Here is a 20,886-nt window from a genome sequence, read left to right as displayed (position 1 = left end):
ACATGGGTCTGTGCATAAAATGGTACCAGATGTTTTAGTGTAACGTTAAGCAGTCATTTCATCTTCAGGCCAGATTTTTTTCCTCAACTGGGCAGGAAGTGGGCCCCAGTATGGAAAAGCTGTAAAAAAAAAAAAAAAAAGAGTCAAGATGTACAGTTCGGCTGTGGCCAACTGAAAGTGAGTTAGTGTAGATGTACAAATTTACTGTCTGACCCAGGCTAGAGAAGTAATTTGAAGATAGAGGGTAGATAAAATAGTAAACAGAAAGTTGAACACTGGAAGGCAGAGCTCATTTGGAAACCTTTTTGAGCTTTCCTGTGGCACTTTGTTTTCTGGTATTTCACTCGTCAAAAAGGGCAGATAAGTTTCTCTCTCTCTCTCTCTCTCTCTCTCTCTCTCTCTCTCTCCGTCTCTCTTCCTCTCTCTCGCTCCCCCCTTCTCTCTCTCCTCCTCCCTCCCTCCCCCATCCCTCTCTCTCTCTCTCTCTCTCCCCCTCCTCTCTTTCACTCCTTCTCTCTCTCCCTCCTTCTCCTGTCTGTTGGATCTGTCAGCAGCTTGCAGGCTGCTCTAGACTTGAACAGTAATTATAGCAACTTCCTGAAAGTGAAGCCCCCATGAAAAGTCTGGAGAAATGTTCTTTGTCATAGCCTCTACATGAGTAATTAGTTCCACATGTGGCCTTCCTAGTTTCCCTCAGCTATTCTGGCTGGCTCTCTGAATGCTGTGCTATAGTTTGACCTAAAGAAACGTTAAAGTTTTTATTTGAAGCATCCACTACGAAATAACGACTCAGGTCTAACAAATCGCCTCTGGTAGATCCATGCCGTTAGGTATAGCATTGTTTTTCACTGTTAATTCCTGATTCTGTTTTGATACTTTTGTTTTGTTTTCATGGTATTCTGTGGCTTAGTTTTATCTCTGATTAACTAAATCTGTTGAAATTTGCCAAGTACCGCTTGACCAAAGGTTATAAGATATCAGCCCACTGGCATCTACTTTTCTTTCCGTGTTGTGGCTGTTTTCAATTATATATACTGTTGAATATTCTGAATATGTAGTTCTCTCACTTTCCCTCCGTAGGATTCTGATCAAAGCTAGAGTCACCTCAAACAAGAGCTTGATTAATTGCCCTTCTAAAGATCAAAATGTGAGAAAATTTCTAGGTAGCTCCCAAATTTAATTTGACTAACCAAACTAAGAAACTTAGCATCCTTTAAAGAAGTACAGCCAAAGCGATTCATTTCCACTGGCCTTCTGAAATGCTTTTTAGAAATAGAAAAATATATCACTTATTTATATGCTGCATTGTATATTTCAAAAAGCTTCAAGTGAGTACTGTCCTAAAGCATTTGCTTTTCATAAAATGACTTCTTTTGATTCATTAAATAGCACACTACTAAAGAGTTCAAAAGTTATGATAAACCCTTGTTATTTTGTGAGGAAGATTAAATAAGATAAACATGAATGATCTGGCATCTTAGCATGGAACAGAGGTTAGCACTGGGTATACCATTCATAGAAATATTTATATCATCAATAGGAGTCAGAGGAATGACTTTATATCACTGTACTTTTACTTCCATACTTGTGTCTTTAGGGCCTATTCAATAGTGCTTGCACAAGCCCTGTAAGACTCACCTCCCCTTTTTCCCTGTCACTGCTTGCATATTACTGGAAATAATGTAAATGTGACTACATACAATCTAGTAGTTGTATTACATGTGGATACCAACTCCATTTTATTTTTTAAAGTATCTGTGTGTTTACTCACATGAAGTCTTCATAGAGGAACCATAAACCACTGAGCCAGTAGTCAGCCAGCATTCCAGGAGTAGGCCTCCTTCTGCCACAGAAAGTGAAAGCCTTTCTTCTGCCCCCTTCCATTTAGATATAAGACATGCCTTGGAAATTTTTGTCAAGGCAAACAAAAGGGGTTCTGATCATATTGCACCATGATTTCCCCTTAGTCCATACATCTATATGCCCTCAAATGGTTCTACTACCTACACCAAATAGGAATCTTATGATATTTCAATCAAAGGACTTAACTTTTTACTTATCTTTATGACTTTCTAAACATTTTAAGGAATTTTCTCCAGAGACAGCTATAGAAATTGAGTTCCCCTTAGAATATATGTCCATCTCCTTGAGTTTCCAGTTAACTGAAGTGTTTGAGGGTGTTCTTGCCTCCAAATAGTTCAACAAATATTTATTCTCGCCTACTCACCTGCTAGTCACAATACCAGGGACTGGGCATACAGAGATTAAGATCTGACTCCTGCCCTCAAAAAGCTCACACTTACATAAAACGTTAGGAATACACATCTGTGACCAAGTTCTGTTTAAAAAGTTGGTCATTCTGCTCTGAAAAGTCCTTGGCATTGATTTGGAAATGCCTTAATAACTTTTCTTATGTCTGTAAAGTTATCACTTGAATACCCAAAATGTATTGGGCCCTAGAAAGCAAAGTTGGACATGACAAATACTTGACTTTGAGGAACTAAAGTTATTTAATTTGCTTATTTCAAATGTTGTTGACCAAAGTGATTATTGAATCAATAGATGGTTTTGGGTGACTACAAAATATGCTCTATTTTAAAGTGTTATGAAAAGGAAACACAGTTTCAGTTAGTTATTGTTACCAATCTTGGCACATTTTTATGACTTTGGAAATTCTCAAATTGAAACCAGGACTGAGGCTTCTTTCTATGTACCTCTAAAGGGGCAGGGTTACTAGTGTTTACAATTATTTTGTGATATCCAGATATGCGCACTTCAGCTAATATTTATATAGCCTTAATTTTTTTTTTTTGTTACAAGATTAGTGCACAAGTTCAAACAATAGAGAGGTATGTCAAGAAAAAAATTAATCATCATTATCCCTTCCAACTTCTTATCCCTTTCTGTCTTCCCAAACTAATGGTAACTGTTTGGCATGATTCCTTTGACTACCTTCTCAATAGTCATTTTACAGCCTCTTTACAGATTACAAAATCCATTCACGTATAATGTATTAGTTTCTTATGATAACCCTATAGTGTAGCTATTATTATCCCCATTCTATTGATGATAAAATTAAAGCTCAGAGAGCTTAAACATTACTTCATCAGAGTCCACAAATGGCAGAACTAAGAGTTTTTTTCTAGCACCAATGCTTGTGCTCAGAAGAATATTGTCAACCTACAGAAACAACGTATTCCTCTAACAAATTCTTATAGTGCTTGTATTTCCTGTTATTAAAATGCCAATTAATTACCTGCTGTGCTTTCACAGTTTTATACTGAGATGTTACCTGTACTATTTGTTATTTTATGTATTTGAACTTTTTTTTCCTAGATAAAGTATAAGCTAATTGAAGGCAGGAAAAATATATTTGTATTTCTTTTGACTGGCTGATTGTAGGCCATTCAGTAAACTGTAAAAGAATGAGTAAAGAGCTATATGGTATGCATGTGGTTTCTGGTCAAATATTCGTCATGATAGTAACTTAGGAATTACAGCTCTCTTAAAAAAATCATAAAAAACATAGTGTGCTTTTAATATTTATGTATGTGTCTGCAACTACCATACCAGATTGAACTATTCTTTTTGAAATAAATGTAAACATTGAGCCAACCATATTTCCTTGCTTATTTTTGGCCTTCTAATCTTCTGGAAGCATCCTGTGCAGCTACCAGTCATACAATCTTGTGTGAAAAGCAGGATCTAACCAAGTTGTAGTATTTCCTTTCTCCTTTTCTCCTTCCCAGTTTGTAGCTAAGATAAAAATCTAGCTGACCTTCGTTCATTGCTAATTAGAGAAGATAGCCCCACTTAGTTTGGCTTTATGTTGTGTGGATTAGCACTTTTTTTTTTTTTAATTGGAGGCAATGCAGTCCCCTAATCTCCTGCATTTCCTATTTTGTTAGGGCCCAAAGGACTAGATATGTTGTAGCAGAGCGTTCCACTTTTCTTCCCTTGCCTGAATCACAAACAAATGGCTTCCCTCAAATCACTGCAGTGAAGTGCCTTCTTAGGCAGAGATGCAACATCAGCCTGTAAAATAGAGGAGAAATATTTCAGAGGGGTAAGAGATTTTCCTTCAACAACTGAAAAAGAAGTTAAATTAGAAAGCTATAAATTATCAACTTAATGCAACTGAGTTTACAATCTTCAGAAAGTTTACAAAAGACAAAGATTGTGAGAGAATTGATTTTAAAACGTACATTTACAGACGCATGTTTTGTTTTTGCCTGTCTCTAAAATTTCCATTGCTGAGTCTGTTTATTTAGAAATAAGCTCCTAACCAAAAGCAGTATATATTTTATGAACATTCTTTCCTCAAATCAATTGAGAAAGCTAATGTTACGTCTTTGAGTTTTACTAACCACTGGCGTGCACAGCAGCCATTTTTATATTTCAGTAACATAATACGTCCAGCAGACAAACCTTAAAAACTCTAGCTCTATTGGATACCAGTCACAAGAAAGGAAATATATGATTTATGACTCCAGTAAAATTGGAAGCACTGTCTTGAGATCTTTAGGGAAAGGCAAGTTAAAGGGATTAGAAAATTGTTGCTGGCCTTTTCAGGCAGATTTTAAGTGAGAGCGTACTAGGAGTGTAGTCTGCTGCCTGCTTCCACCCTCAAAAGCTGATAAGCATCATCTGAATGCTATGTGCTGCGAGCTCCGTTGAATTCCGTGTTACAATCAGACTTTAGAACGAGGACTGGTTCCCTTGGACAAGAGAAACATGGTGTCGTCAGGTCACTGACAATTTTAGAGTATTGACTCCTGATGTCTTTTGGCATCACCAGCATTTTATTTCCTTAGTGTGACTCAAACATGAATATGCATGATATCCAAAAGAAAAAATATCTGTATGTGCATAATATAAGGACTCAGAAACTACTTTTTTTTTCTGCAGGGGTGGAGAAAGTACCCTTTCTGTGGATGGGGATACAAGTTAAGCATAATGGCTACAAGGATGCATGTGTGTGAAGGGACGCTTTCTGCTTTACTCAGAATACCTGCAATTATGCAGTAGGTCATTTTAGAAGCTCTACGTCTTTAAGTAATGATAGGCATACTTGTGCAACACATAGCACATTGCCTTTATTTTAGGATTTTAATCTTCTGGTATATACAAAAGGGGAAACCCAAATTACATGAATTTCTAAAAGGGTTTGATCCAACATAAGTCTGTTTAGTTGTGTCCATTATAAATATGTTAACTAGCCTTCTCAATTCTGTTCAGTTTCCAGAGAATTTATTCTAGCTTCTAAGGACATATGAGACCATATTAAAATACTTCTATTCACACCATCATGGAAATTTGCTTTACTTTTACATACCAAAAAAAGTACTTGGCATATAAATTGGTTCATGTCGAAAGGTTATTTATAGGTTGCAAATGGGTATTAACCACATATCTTTATAAACACTTATTTTAGTATTAATCAACTAAAAGTGATTTCCATTTGCCACACAGAATCAGATTCAGTGCCACTTCACTTCCACTCAGGATGAGAGTACAAAAGCTATAGAGGTAATAACATATACTGTTTTCTGAATTTAGAGGTTTGTTTTGTTTAGTTAGTATTTTCTTTTGAGCACTTATTTTATGTCAGCGTCCATGCTAGTGTCTTTCACATGTGATAGAATTTAATCCAGCAATTCTGAAAGGTAGGATCTCTCCATGGTTACAGATGAGGAAGCAGAAGCTCAAGGAGGCAGTGTCGTGTGGGTATTCTGGAGCCAGCTGGCATGGGTTTGAATCCTGGCTTCACAGCTTGTTATGATGCTTCCTTGGCAAATTATTTAACTTTTCTGACCTCTGGTTTCCTCATCTCTAAAACAGAAAAGAGCGTAGAACAGGGCCTGGCCCAGACCTAAGCTTTATGCAGGTAAGCCTGCTGCGGGGCGCACCAGTCACCCGGTCTTTATGCTCACTGACCCCCTAGGTCTGGTGTCTCCAAAGCTTAGCCACAGCAAAGCAAACACTGTTCAGGAAGAAAGTACGTTATTTTCCTCAAGGCTTTTATAATCTCAGTGAGTAAATGCGTTGTGAGTATGAAACAAATGAAAATAGAAAAAAAAAAAGCTTGATTCTGAGGGAATGATAACAGGATTGTTTTAAAAACACTGTAATGGAAGCTGACTTCCTAAGATAACCCTTTGGAGAATCTTGTTGAAAAGCCATCATAACCTTTCTCACTCTTGTGTTTATCTGGTTTTACTACAGATCTACGGATGGATAGACTGATAAGTAGGTCTAGATATATGTGCAATTGTATGTGCAAATGTATGTGAGCATATATAGGTGTATATAGTATATGTAAATATGTATATAAATGTGTATGTATTTATGTATATATTTAAAGTAAACCAGATCATCTCTATATAAGAATTATTAACGTCAAAATAAATTATTTACCCCTTTTAAAGTAATATTATTTTAAGCCTAGGGCATGTGCAGTGCTTTTTGTAATCTTAAAAGTTAGTTTTAGTGTATACACATTTCAGTCTTTTTTATTTTTTTTAACTTTTGCCTGTCAGAGCTTCATAGCGATAGTTAAAGGTTAACATAGAAATATTGGGTAAGAAATACCTTTGTAATTTGCAAATGCAACAAGGTAGGGGCATTGATTTCTATTTGAGTGGAGCTGTCACTGACTTCATTTTAAAACTACACACACATTTTGTGTACTATTGGTTCATTTTTGTTTGGGGAACACTCACTTTACTCCCAATCTTCTGTCCTATGACAAAATGGTTTCCTCTGGTACAATTTACTTTGTTTCCATCTCTCCTCAGGTTCTTCAAGAAAAAACTAGCCTTGGTTTTCATTGGCCAGAATGGATTATGATTGCTTTTGAAATAATGTCTTGTTTTGCTGAAAAGCTAGTAGATTATTAACTCATTATGTTTTCTTTAAGGGATTTGTACTCCATTGAGAATATGTGGGGTGGCCTCAGGTGCTTCCTGGCCAATGTGTGTGTCAACTACTAGGGCAGGTGCTTGAGGTTCAACTTGCATCCATAGGCATTTTCAGAGTCTCATGAAGTTAGTACTGACAAGTGCACTAATTGTTGTTTCTCTGTTTTTTAAGTTTTCTGAAGAGAGAAAAACAGTGAGGATAAGTGGTATAAAAGGAGTCTTTGTTTGTTTGTTTGAAACATTCTGCCACTCAGACTGGAGTGCGGTGGTACAGTAATGGCTCACTGCAGCCTCGACCTCCTGGGATCAAGTGATACTCCAATCTCTCAGCCTCCCAAGTAGCTGGGACTACAGGTGTGCACCACCATGCCTGGTTACTTTAATTTTTAAAATTTTTTTGTAGAGACAGAGTCTCCCTGTGTTACCCAGGCTGATCTGAAACTCCTGGACTCAAGGGATCCTCCCATCTTGGCCTCCCAGTGTGTTGGGATTACAGGCATGAGCCACTGTGCTGGCTAAAAAGATCCTTTCAAATTTTCTAGAAGTAATTGCCTTCTGCTAGTGGTGAAGCCAGTTTTAGGATAATGGACTTCCCTTCCTTTTTTCTTTTTTTTTTTTTCAATGATTCCAGACCTTGAAGTTTTCAGTACTACAATTCAATTGGTTAATTTTTGGAAAGTTGAGTCCCTCATTCTTTTTAATCTTTAACAAAGGACAAGAAAGCTACTGGGAGTTGATTTTCTAGTAAATTTTGCTTTATCTACTTCATAAATCAACCTTAATTTTAGTTCTTTCTTTGTCTTCAGATCATAAAATAATTAGTATTGCTTACCCTGTGATTCTTATGTGGGTTGGGTGGGATCTGATTTGAGGTAATGTCAACTGTAACTCTTTTTATTATTAAATAATAACTCTAAATTATTATTTAATTTGATTTTGTTTTGGATTGCATGTTGTAGATTCAGACAAATATAGATGAATGCCACTTCTGTTGCATTCCCATACTATATCATTTTCAATGCATTTGTCCTGTGTATGTACATGGGAGGATTTCTGAGTATATCAAATTCCCCACTTAAAACTACCATTCCCACGGTACATGTCTCCTTCACATTCAATATAGAGGAATTTTAGTGAATTTTTTGTAAATGTGCATGCTGACAGAAACTGTTTAGAAGGGCCATCTTAAAAACAGTTTTTAACAATGTAAGATAATTTACATAAGTATGTAAGATAACTTGCTTACCAGTGTATAGTGTGATTGTGAAATAAAAGTTTTGAATTAACATTCACAGTGAATACACTAAAGCCAAGTGTTTCAGTGCCAAGAGCAGAAACTGATGACTTAGTGTTTGTACAGATTTAATTAGTTATATTTAGTTTCAAAACTTCATCTTTAACAAATTCTACTTCTTTGAAGTTAAATGAAACTTTTGCTTTTTTGAATTCAACTGAGATATCAGAGAAGGAGCATTAGAATTGATTGGTTCAAGTTCAGCTCTGCCATTTTCTCATTTGCCAAATGTTATAAAGAAAGATACCTACCTGAGAGGTGGTTGGGAGGTCTAATTCGATGATACGGATAAAATAAATTGGGATGCTTTTGAAAACATTCTGCAACAAGTTCATATGGCAACAGTTTGGAGAATGCCATGGCAGTGCCTTAGGGAAAGTGATTATGGTGTTGTAGCAAATACCATTTCTACCCTTGGTGACTTTTATGTTGTCCCTGAACATTTACAGAGAATAGGAGCAGAGAATATTAAACTAGTTATTTTATCAAAAGACTGTGATATGTGTTAATTTCCCATACTTCAATATATGCATCAGTCAAGTGATCAGAAAGCATTCAGTAAAACAGGCTTATTAGTTTTCGCCCTTTTTCCTCCTCCTCTTTTCCACTACCTCATCTTTTCTTTCCATCTTTCCTCTGTTCAGCACGAGGCTTTCTCTGAGTATTCCTCTTCTCTCCAGTCCCCATTCATCCTGTTTCTTTTTTAGAACATTGAGTTGAAATTGAGCTATTGGTAAAAATGTGTTAGGTTATTTAATAAGATTTTGTTTCTTCTCCTTAAATTTTCAATCAGATGAATTAAACCCTATGTATGCATTCTTAAAAACAAATAGCTCCCAAACTAATTGCTTTGATACTTCCATGTGGCCTTTAAAATAATTTTTCTATGACCCAGTTGCTTTTGATTTTTTTAAACATTAAATGTCTTCAGAAGGGTGGAGAAAGAAGGATAGAGTTACAGATTGATCATACTTTTATTTAAAAGCAGTTTTTCTAAGGTTCCAAAGAATATTGCACACCAAATATTTCCAAATAACATATATAGACCTTATTGTCTGTTTAATTAATTAATTAATTCATTCATTCATTTATTTGTTGCTTGTGCTCTGCTGATTCTTCTTAAACTGTCATTTCACTTATTCTGACATTTATATCTTATCTTTCTAACTTGATTAGAAGCACCTTGAGGTCCAGGGCCATACCTATAGTTTCTAGGTATGTCCTACAATAGTTTCCCAAATGGAATCAGGTGAATAAACACATATTAATTAATCTGAGATTTTCTTGAATGGAAGGAATCAAAGAAAGGATTCCTTTTGAGTAAGAATCAAGGCCACTAAAAATCACCTTCCAAGATTACATTATGTAATCTTTATTTACCTGAATAAAGTCTTTAAAACTGCATTGAAGAATGCCACAATGTGTAGGCCATTTTTGGTGCATTTGAGAGTGTGTTTAGAAAGTGCCACAAAATGCTACAGATGCCATCTGACTTAAAAATCACTCATGGAGGAATTTATTTAGATGCTTGTCTGCTAGGAATCTACTACCAGGAGAAATGTGGAAACCACATGAAATTCACTACATAAAGAAATCTGGTTTCCATTTCTGTACTGCATTTTGTGCTAGCAGGAAGAAGATAAACAAGCTGTTTAAAACTAAAGTGAATGGCAAAGGGATTCCATTTTTAAATCCCACTCCGTAAATGTATTTTGGAATTTGAAAAACCTAATCCTATCACATAGGTCCTTTAAGAAGGGAGAAAATGTGTTGAGTCTTTTAGTATTAGCTATCTCAGTGGAATGGATGAGTAATTTTGTTTCCTGTTGATGTAGTGTAGTAATACAACTATGACATGTGCTTCAGTTGAAATTAAAATGAAAGTCTCATTCTAGTCTTTGGTAGGCAGACATTATTCTGAGAATGAGAAGAGGGAAGGAAACAATAAAAGGCTCTTTTTTGTTAGTTTCTTTTAAGGAGAGGAGAATTTTAACGTAATGTTTTAATATAGCTATTTAAAACTCTGTATATGAAAAGGTATATGAGTAAAGCAGATGAGAGGAAAAAGATTGAGCTGTTTTTATTTTGAGAAAAATATTCTGGAGGTTCCTTTTAAATTTTCTATTTAGTGATCCTTATACAGTTTAAACATGTTATGAGGTTGCCATTTAAAGAGGAACACACTCAGTTAAGATAAAATGTATTGTGATAAATAAAAATGTTAATATTTGAAACATAAAGACCAACTATACAATTGCGATTTTCCTTTAATAAACATGACCAAATCATACATACCTATGTTTAGGAGTAATAAATATGCATTTCTGAACTTGGTAGGCCTTGTGCTTTGAAAAAAAACCTGTAATATTTTTATAAGATCAAGAAGATTATAACATTAAATTGATCATTTACTTAAGTAGATTAGAACTTTTCCTTCCATGGCTTAATTTCTCTCCTGCTTTATGGTAGAGAAAAGAAGCTAATTAAGGTTTATTTTATATACTCATATTTAATGTGGTGCTTGTTTGTTTTTTTGTTAGTTTTACTATTTTAACTTCTGCTCTGGTAATTTTTTAGCTGGCTACACTTAATAATTAATACATAATTTGTCTAAGCCTACACTCAGAGCCAAGGAGCTTTATATCTGTGGAAAGTGCCATCTTTCAGGTGAGATGTAAAAATAAATATCCAGTTTTGTCATTCTTTTATTTTTTCACTCACTTCATAAACATTTATCAGACTCCTATGATGTTAGACTCTGTGCTGGAGATACTAGGGTAGAAAATACAAAACTTCAAGGAGTTTGCTTGGGATAACTTAAGGGGCAAAAACAATTGTTAAGAAGAAAGATAGTGATTTTAGTATTTCAGATAAATATAAATTTACACATATGTTTAGGTTTACCTAAAAATATTATATGGTCTGTTTAGCCAATGCTGAACCATTGGTTGTTGTTAAGCAGTAGAGTGTAGTGATTGAGGGAGAGACTAAGGAGCTGGAAGGCCCTTGGTGTGTATCCAGCTTGACTGCTTACTTTGCTGTGTGACTTGGTGAACGTTGTTTGTCATCTGTGGCTTTTTTCATCCATAAAATGAGGATAATGTGTTTCTACTTCGTAGGGATGTTGGAGGACTATATGAATTAATCTGTGGAAGCTTTCAGCATAGTGTCCGGTGTATATTAAGCACTTAAAAAATGTTAGCTTCAGGGATGATTTCCAAAGTATTTAGCAACCCAGACAGTAGGGGCATCAACCAGTAAGAACTGCTGTTGGCTGTAAACATCTATTATGACCACCCCAGTGTTTATGTTATAGGTATAAGCTCAGTTAGCCTTCATCAGTTTTATTGTTTCCACTTAAAACTCATGCTCCATCCCCACCCTATCCTACGGACGATGGCTCCTGGACCAGGCTCTGTAGTACTAACAGACTGTGGACTTACTAGATGCCTGCAATTTATATTTTTGTAATCTTCTTAGTTTTGAGTACCTAGACTTAGTATAGATTTATTTCATGTTCCAGACAATTCGGGATGTTTTTCTTACCTAATAATTCCTAGAAAGACACTAGAGCCAAGCCTTTGGTTCTCTACTTTTTTTCACCTAATGTTGGCTAGTAATTGTTATCATATAGATGTTCTTTTTTTTCTCCTCCTTTCCCTCCTCCTCTGTTTTTTTTTTTGTAAGAGAAAAATTATATCTAAAGCTAATTGCCTTAAATTCTTTTTTAGAAAGTGATTGTATACTATAAATAAACTAACTCTTTTCAGTAATTGCTCATTTTTTTTCTTGTGATAAGGATAGAATGTATGTAAGAGCATTTAGGACATATAAAGCATTAAAGGACATATAAAGTGCAAAAGACATTGTCCTTTTAGGTTAGAAGACTTGGGCCGGGCGCGGTGGCTCAAGCCTGTAATCCCAGCACTTTGGGAGGCCGAGACGGACGGATCACGAGGTCAGGAGATGGAGACCATCCTGACTAACACGGTGAAACCCCGTCTCTACTAAAAAGTACAAAACAACTAGCTGGGCGAGGTGGCGGGCGCCTGTAGTCCCAGCTACTTGGGAGGCTGAGGCAGGAGAATGGCCTAAACCCAGGAGGTGGAGCTTGCAGTGAGCTGAGATCCGGCCACTGCACTCCAGCCTAGGCGACAGAGCGAGACTCTGTCTCAAAAAAAAAAAAAAAAAAAAAAAGTTAGAAGACTTGATTCCCAACACTGCCACTTAACTGTAGTTACTTAACTGTAGTTAATTCACTCTGTGTTACATTTTTCCATCTGCAAAATTGGGAGTAATAGAACGTTTCTCATAGAGCAGGAGACTCCCAACCTTTTTAGCACCAGGGACTGGTTTCATGGAAGACAGTTTTTCCACAGATCAGGATGTGGGTGGATGGTTTTGGGATGATTCAAGTGCATTAAATTTATTATGCACTTGATTTCTACTATTATTCCATTGTAATATATAATGAAATATGTATATAACTTATCATAACATAGAATCAGTGGGAATCCTGAGCTTGTTTTCCATCATCTGGGGATGATGGGAGACAGTGACAGATCATCAGGCATTAGATTCTCATAAGGAACACACAACCTAGATCCCTCACATGTGCAGTTCACAGTTGGGTTTGCGCTCCTGTGAGAGCGTAATACTGCTGCTGATCTGAGGCAGAGCTCAGGTGGTAATGCAAGTGATAGAGAGCAGCTGTAAATATGTATAGCCTGGTTTCTAACAGGCCAAGGACTGGCACTGGGTTCATGGTTCAGGGGTTGGGGACCTCTGTCATAGAGTATTGTGAGGATTAAACAAGATAATACTTATCAAGCATTTAGGACATACATTTCAGTAAATTCATTTAATTTATTATATTTATGAAGCACTTAGGATATACAGTTGACCTTCTGGATTCCATGGGTTTTACATCTGTGGATTCAACCAATTGCAGATTGAAAATATTTGAAAAAAAATTGGGTCTGCACTGAACATGTACAGGCTTTTTTCTTGTCATTATTCCCTAAACAATATGGTATAACAACTATTTACACAGCATTTACACTACATTAGGTATTATAAGTGATTACTTACAATCTTTAAGATGATTGCAGGTATACAGGAGGATGTCCATAGGTTGTATGCAAATATGGTGCCATTTTATATAAGGGACTTGAACATCTTTGGATTTTGACATCCATGGTAGGTCCTGGAAACAGTCCCCCACAGATACCAAGAGACAACTGTAGTTAACATTCAGTAAATTCACTCGATGTATTCAGCAGGTATTTAGAGTGCTTACTATGTGCCATACAGTATCCTAGGCACTGGGGATACAGCAGTAAATTTAACAGACAAAAATCCTGCCTGCACGATAATCAAGTGCAAACAATATAGTAAGGAGAGAGAATAGAAAATCTGGGAATGGGGTTGCAATGTTAAGTAGCATGGTTAAGAACGGTAATATTTGAGATAATATTTGTAAGCAGCGAGGAAGTAAGCATGCAGATGGCTGAGGAAAGAGCCTTTCAAATGGTGGGAAGAGCATGTGCAAAGACCCTGAAGCAAGAGTGTGCCTGGAGGCCAGGGGAGCTAGAATAAGGTGAGAGGAAGAATAGGAGTAGATAAGGTTGGTAACTGGGACCTGCTTAAGATCTGAGTGGTACAACGATGGGCACGGAGAGGGGATCAGGAATGTACCAGTGAAACCTTCTTGGAGGAGAAGGTAGATCTGGAAAATAGAGAGACCCTGAAGAAGCATATGAAAAAAGGAGAACATGCCTGTAGTGGGAAGAACATGAGCAAAGGCACAGACAGTGGAAGAGACAGACCAGGAGAACATCCAGGGTTGCCTGTCCAGAACAAGCCTCCCTGTCCAGTGTGCAGTGAGAAGGGAGGGAAACAAGGTTGAATAAATGAGTGAGATTGGATGATGGAGGTCTTGAAACCTCGGCAGAGGACTTTTGGTTTCTACTGATTAAAAAGATGTTTCTAGTCAATAGAAGCAAACCAATGATAAAATCTAAAGTCCAAATTTAAAATCAATACGTAAACTAACTCTCTCTCTTGCTAAAAGATACTATTTGGGTTTGTTTTCAGAGACAAGTAAAGAATTTAAAGTTTTATTGATAGGTTTGATGTAAAATAGAGAAAAAATTTTGATACTTTAAAAAAGCATTTACTATTAAATAAAAGATTCCCTAACACTCTACTATGTGAGCTATAGTTGTAAGCATTACAGCTTGTAAATTAGGTGTTACTTTATTAAAATAATAAACATTTATGAATAATCTCAGTGTTGACAAAAACATGCTGGGAATCTTGTTCTCTTCTTTCTGCCCATGATCAAGCTTTAAACCTAAGCATTGTTTTGCTTGCTGGTATGTATGTATGATCACATACTCACAAATAAGGGGCAAAATGAGAGAGGCACTGAGTCGTCATCTAAATGGTCAGATTCTTCCTTTGGACAGTTATCTTGCAACTTGAGACCCATTGGCATTATTTATTAATTTCTGCCTCTTTTTACATACTACTCAATGCCAATGCCAAGCTATGCAAAAAAGTTATGGATGGAGAAAAAAGCCGTCTATGGAAAAGAACAAGCATTACCTGTGTGTGAATCCTACTGGCTTCATCAGACTTTTGCCTTCTTTGCCTCACACTTTTTCAAATGTAATATTCAGAAAAAGAATTTTTACTTGAAAATAAGTTTGTGCTTCTGCTATAGTAAGTTCATCTCACATTGAGTTGTCCAAGACTGCCATGGTAAATATAGCCTGTCCCACCTAGAACTGAACTTATTTTCATATGGATTGGTCCTCCTCAGAAATTTACCATATGTATAAACATGTGAATGAGACCCAGGGCTAAGTTGATTTCCATGAAATCTATTTTAAGAAGTAGATGATGTGACCATCAATTGTGTACAGGATAGAATATTAGGAAACTTTTGATTCTATTCCTGGCTTTTATTTTGCAGCGGGAATTTGGCGACGTGTGTGCTCCCTCTGTTGTTGAGTTTCTTGAGTGTCTTCATGAAATAGATGCAAAATATCAGCTCATGGCCACAATATATTTTCACTAGAAGACTATATGAAGTTATTAATCCTGTTTGTGCTGTAAAATGTGAATTACAGTCATGTGTCACTTAACAATGGGAATACAGAGAAATGCATCCTTAGGTGATTTCATCCTTGTAGACATATCCTAGGGTGTATTTACACAAACCTAGGAGGTAGAGCCTGCTGTATACCTAGGCTATATGGTGTAGCCCACTGCTTCTAGGTGTAAACCCATACGGCATGTTATTGTACTGAATACTGTAGGCAGTTGTAACACAATGGTATTTGTGTGTCTAAAGGTATCTAAACACAGAATAACTACAGTAAAAATACAGCATAAAAGATAAAAAATGGTACACCTGTAAAGGGTGTTGACCATCAACCGTGCTTGCAGGACTGGAAGTTGCTCTGGGTGAGTTAGCGAGTGAGTGGGGAGTGAATGCGAAGGCCTAGGAAATTACTGTATGCTACTGTAGACTTTAGAAACACTGTACACTTAGGCTACTCTAAATTTATAAAAATATTTTTTCTTCAACAATAAGTAACTTTACCTTACTGTAACATTTTTACTTTATAAACTTTCAAATTTTTTAAAACTTTTTGACTCTTTGTAATACAGCTGAAAACACAGTGAACAACTGTAAAAATTTTCTTTTTTAACATCCTTATTCTATATTCTTTTTTGATTTTTAAATGTTTTTATTTTTTACTTTTTAAATTGTTTTGTTAAAAAAACAGACATAAACACACACATTAGCCCAGGTCTACACAGGATCAGACTCATCCATATCATTGTTTTCCACCTTCACATCTTGTCCTACTGGAAGATCTTTGGGAGCAGTAACATGCATGGAGCTGTCATCTCCTCTGCTAACAATACCCTCCTCTGGAATGCATTTTCAAGGACCTGCCTGTGACTGTTTTACAGTTAACTTCAGGAAAAAAAAATAGGTAGAAAGAGTACATTCTAAAACAAAGAGAGAAGTATAGTATAGTAAATACGTAATTCAATAGTATAGTTGCTTATTATCATTATTAAGTACTATATACTGTATATAATTGTATGTGTTAGACTTTTATAAGACTGACAGCACAGTAAGTTTGTTTATACCGGCATCATTATAAACATGTGAGTAATGTGTTACCCTACAATGGCTATGACATCACTAACCCATAGGAATTTTTCAGCTCCATTATAATCTTATGGGACCACCATTGTATATGCAGCCTGTCTTTGACTCAAATGTTATGTGTTGCATGATAGTACCTTAAAATTCTAACAATTGCCTTATTAATAGGCTGAAACACACTGTGTAAAGCAATACCAGTTTATTAACTTTGGTCCGACGACTGGATTATTTACTCTTTTCCTCAGTGATTTACATGACAGACTTCAGAATAAGTTTGTTAGTCTTTGGATGACCCTGGATTAGGCCATGGTTTTCACCTCCTATATATTATTATTTTATACATATTTTATAATAATATATATCTGTGTCTGTATGATCCAGATACAAAGTGGTGCTTGCCATTCAGTGAAACAGTGGATAAAGAACAGAAAGCAGTTCAGGAGGAACAAATGAATGGCACTAGGAAGGAAGAGAACGGAACACTCAAATGTTATCGTGGGCCAATTCTCAGCCTAACTTCAGCATTGTGGAATACTTATTAATAATTTTTAAAAAGTTTATCACAGTATTAGAATGAAATAATAGGGATATGAGGTAAATCAACAGAGCGTTGCTGGAATGGGATAAAGAGAAGATATACATCAATCAAGAAAAATACTTCCCCTTTGCTTGACATTGGTAATGAGACATGACTCCATTTAATACCTACACTTTAAGAGAGAGATGGAAAATTTGAGAGGGGTACTGCAGATAAGCAACTAAATGATTCAGGATTGCAATCTGGTAGTGTAAGTATTGGGGGCCTGAGGACAAGTTTATGGGAAAAGGTGTTGTTTTGACTTGGGTAGAAGGTTAATATCGACTTAACTGCCTCAAAGTCAATTAGATTTCACTGTAAGAAGGATGTTCAGCTGCAGTTCATCTTCCAAGGGAAAATAAACAAACTAGTATAAACTGCTACCAGAGAGATAGATTGAGCAAAAGAATGAACTCCATGAAACTGACTGCTATTGAACAAAGAGAGGTACCATCATGATAAGTTGTGGGTTTTCTTTCAGTGATTGTCTTTTTAAAATGAGATTTATCCATTGGGGTTGGGTAATTTGGCTGTCTCGTTTTCTAAAAGTATGATTCTCTAAGGCGATATTTTGGATAAAGTGTATTTGCCAAGGAATTAAAAGAGCTTTGTTTGACATTTGGTTAAATTTGCTATTTGCATACTTTAAATCATTCATTCAACAAGTATATATTAGACATGGACTTATGTTAGTAAATATTTTTATAATGGTAGGACACATAGGAATATGCACTATTATTGTCATTGAAAAACAATGTGTAATTTCTTGCCTAACCTCTGCTTTTGATTATTTATACAGTTTTTATAATGAAATAATTTAAACTTAGTATAATGACATATCTGTTGTTGTTGCTTGATTATCAGCTTTGAGATTTTCCTTAGAGAATGCATGATTTGTAAGTTCAAAAAAACATCATTTTGGGTTAAATCATACACATAAGGGCTGCTTTCCAAACATTTGGTAGTAAATTCTGACCTCCTGATTAATGTCAGGTAGCTTACTTAATATATGATGTTGTCATGGTGACAATTACTCAGAAACACAAACATGGAAAACAGAAAAAAAAAAAAAAGAACGAAAGAGAGATGGCTGATGGCTTTCTTACGTATTTCTCCTGCTTTAAATATACTCCAGTAAGGGGTAAGAAAGATAATTTTTCCTTGCATGCCTTTTTATACTTTTTGAATTTTGAACTATATGAATATATTGCTAATTTTAAAATGTTACATTATAATATTTTAAAATTTTAAAATTACTTTGGCTTTGTTTTATAAATAAAATCTCAAATTTTTTTGAATTAAAAATATCAGATTTCCCAGAATAATTTACTTCAATCTATTTTAATCTATACTCAGATCATTATGTGAGAGTGTTACTCTTTTCATTGTTTTCAGGGCTTTGCATAAGGTGACTTGAGTAATATATGCAAAAGATATTTTGTGAATGAATACTTGTGAAATCTTTTAAATATTCCTTTAATACAGAAGCATATATTCTTTTCAAGACAGTTGCATAAGCAAGTTTTTGGTAGAATTCTGCCTGTTCATGAAAGCAGGCATCCTTGAGACTTATTTTTCTTACAGCTTTACTGAAGTATACTTGACAAACAAAAATTGTATCTATTTAAGGTGTACAATGTGATGTTTTGATATATGTTACGAAATGATGACCGCAGTCAAGCTAATTAACATATACATCACCTCACATTGTTACTATTTTTGTGTGTGTGCAGTGGGAACACTTGAGATCTATTCTCTTAGCAAATTTCAAGTTTACAGTGCAATATTCTTTTTTTTTTTGAGACAGAGTCACTCTGTCACCCAGGCTGGAGTGCAGTGGCATGATCTCGGCTTACTGCAACCTGCACCTCCTGGGTTCAAGCCATTCTCCTGCCTCAGCCTTCCAAGTAGCTGGGACTACAGGCGTGTGCCATCATGCCCAGTTAATTTTTTGTGTTTTTAGTACAGACGGGGTTTCGCTGTGTTAGCCAGGATAGTCTTGATCTCCTGACCTTGTGATCTCCCCTCCTTGGCCTCCCAAACTGCTGGGATTGCAGGCGTGAGCCACCGCGCCCGGCCAATATTCTTAACTATAGTCACCATGCTGTACAGTAGGTTTCCAGAACTTAGTTTGTTTTATTACTGAAAGTTTGTACCCTTTGAGCAACACTTCACCATTTCCTCCACCACCCCCAGGCCTCTGGCAACAACCTTTTCTACTCTCTTTTTCTATGAGTTCAACTATTTTAGATTCCTTGTAAGTGAGATCATATGCTATTTGTCTTTCTGTGTCTGGTTTATTTCACTTAGCATGATGCCCTCTAGGTTCATCCACATGGTCACAAATGGCAAGATTTCTTTCATTTTTAAAGCCAAATATTTCATTATCTCATATGTACATATTTCATATGTGTATGTGTATACACACACATATATACACATACATACATCTCACATTTTCTTTATCCATTCATCTGTTAATGGACCTTTAAGTTGTTTCCATATCTTGGCTATTGTGGATAATGCTGCAATGAATGTGGGGTTGAGGCTTTATAATGAACTAACCACCAACTGAGCTTTTTCAAATAAAAAATACAGTTGAAAACAACAGTAGCTTCCTACTTACAAAAAATAAAGGAAAAGGGGAAAGAATTCATGTTTTTTTTTCTTTTTCCTTTTCTCTCTCTCTCTCTATTTTATTTTATTATTATTTTTTTGAGACCTTACTATGAACCAAAATAATATGATACCATCTAAGGTGACAGGCAGTGTTAAGGGCTGTGTTCAGGTTAGGGTGCTATTACTTAGCATTTCAGACAGAGGGTCAGAAATACCCAAGTCCTCTGAGACTACAGCAATCACTTCCGCTATGGTTGCTAAGGATGCAATAATGGCAAAGAAAAGCAAATTAACACCTCATTATTTTCTGGGGATTCGTCTCCAAATCTTAGTGCAAAAAACTCTTGCCAGCCAGGCCAGACCATGTATCTGGAGCAACCACTTCTCCTGAGGTGGTGAGACATAGATAGCTTCAAATCAAAGGAGGCCTTTACTATCCCAAGGTTCATACCCAAGTTTTTACATCTTATCACATCCTAACCACGTGTAAAGGGACATCAGCCTTGGCCCTAAAGATGCCAAGCACATGAAGTTGTAAACCAGAGGGACAACTATACCTGTGTGTGCTGATCTTTTCCTGTTAATCCCTTTAGCAAGGGCGGCCCAATCTACCAAACCATAGCCACTCCTGCTCCTGTAGGACAGAGGCAGGGTATGAGGAAGGTAGTGGGGAGAGTGGTTTTAAAGGACCCTTTTTCCTAAGGGCATCAGACATGGTAACCCTAAGGGTGGTCAAAAGTGGCTGAGTTACACTGTAGTTCTTCTAATCATTTGTTTCAAAGCCCAAAGCAAGCATGCCTCCTGTTTGTACTAATGGCACATGTAACCCTTTGTCCTGAGGCTGCGTACTTGGCACAAACACAAGCTGGTCATTTTAACCAAGTGTACAATGTAGTCCGGAGATCCAGTTTTATTAATTGTCCATTTTCAGCCTATCTAAAGAAGCCATCTTAGTAAATCCACTTATGTGTATGTGCATCTTAAAGACCTAACTGGTCTTTAACCTGATTCCTTTTTTAGAAATACAGTTGTATTGGATGAAGGGTAAATGGAAACTCTCTGTACTATTCTTCCAGTGCTTTGGTAAGTCTAAAATTATCTCAAAAAAGTTTTTTAGAAAATGGAAAAATAAAAGATAGAATAAAATGACAATCTCTTTCAGGGGAAAAAAAGGTGAGCGTAAGGGAGGAAAGATGTTTTACTTTAAGGGAGGAAAGATATTTCTACATGTTTCATATTTATATACATACACAAAATACAGCTTTTATTATACCATACTGCTCAA

The 20,886-nt window shown here is 36.0% G+C and overlaps 1 protein-coding gene across 9 annotated transcripts in view; it reads left to right on the top strand.

Moving 5' to 3' along the window:
• DNM3 (dynamin 3) overlaps positions 1–20,886 on the top strand; it is a 558,007-nt gene that overhangs the window by 293,803 nt on the left and 243,318 nt on the right. The window lies entirely within an intron of this gene.

Source organism: Macaca thibetana, chromosome 1, assembly GCF_024542745.1.
Source record: "Macaca thibetana thibetana isolate TM-01 chromosome 1, ASM2454274v1, whole genome shotgun sequence".
NCBI lineage: Eukaryota > Metazoa > Chordata > Mammalia > Primates > Cercopithecidae > Macaca > Macaca thibetana.
Note: the sequence above shows the minus strand (reverse complement) of the source record. Positions and strands in the feature narration are given on the sequence as shown.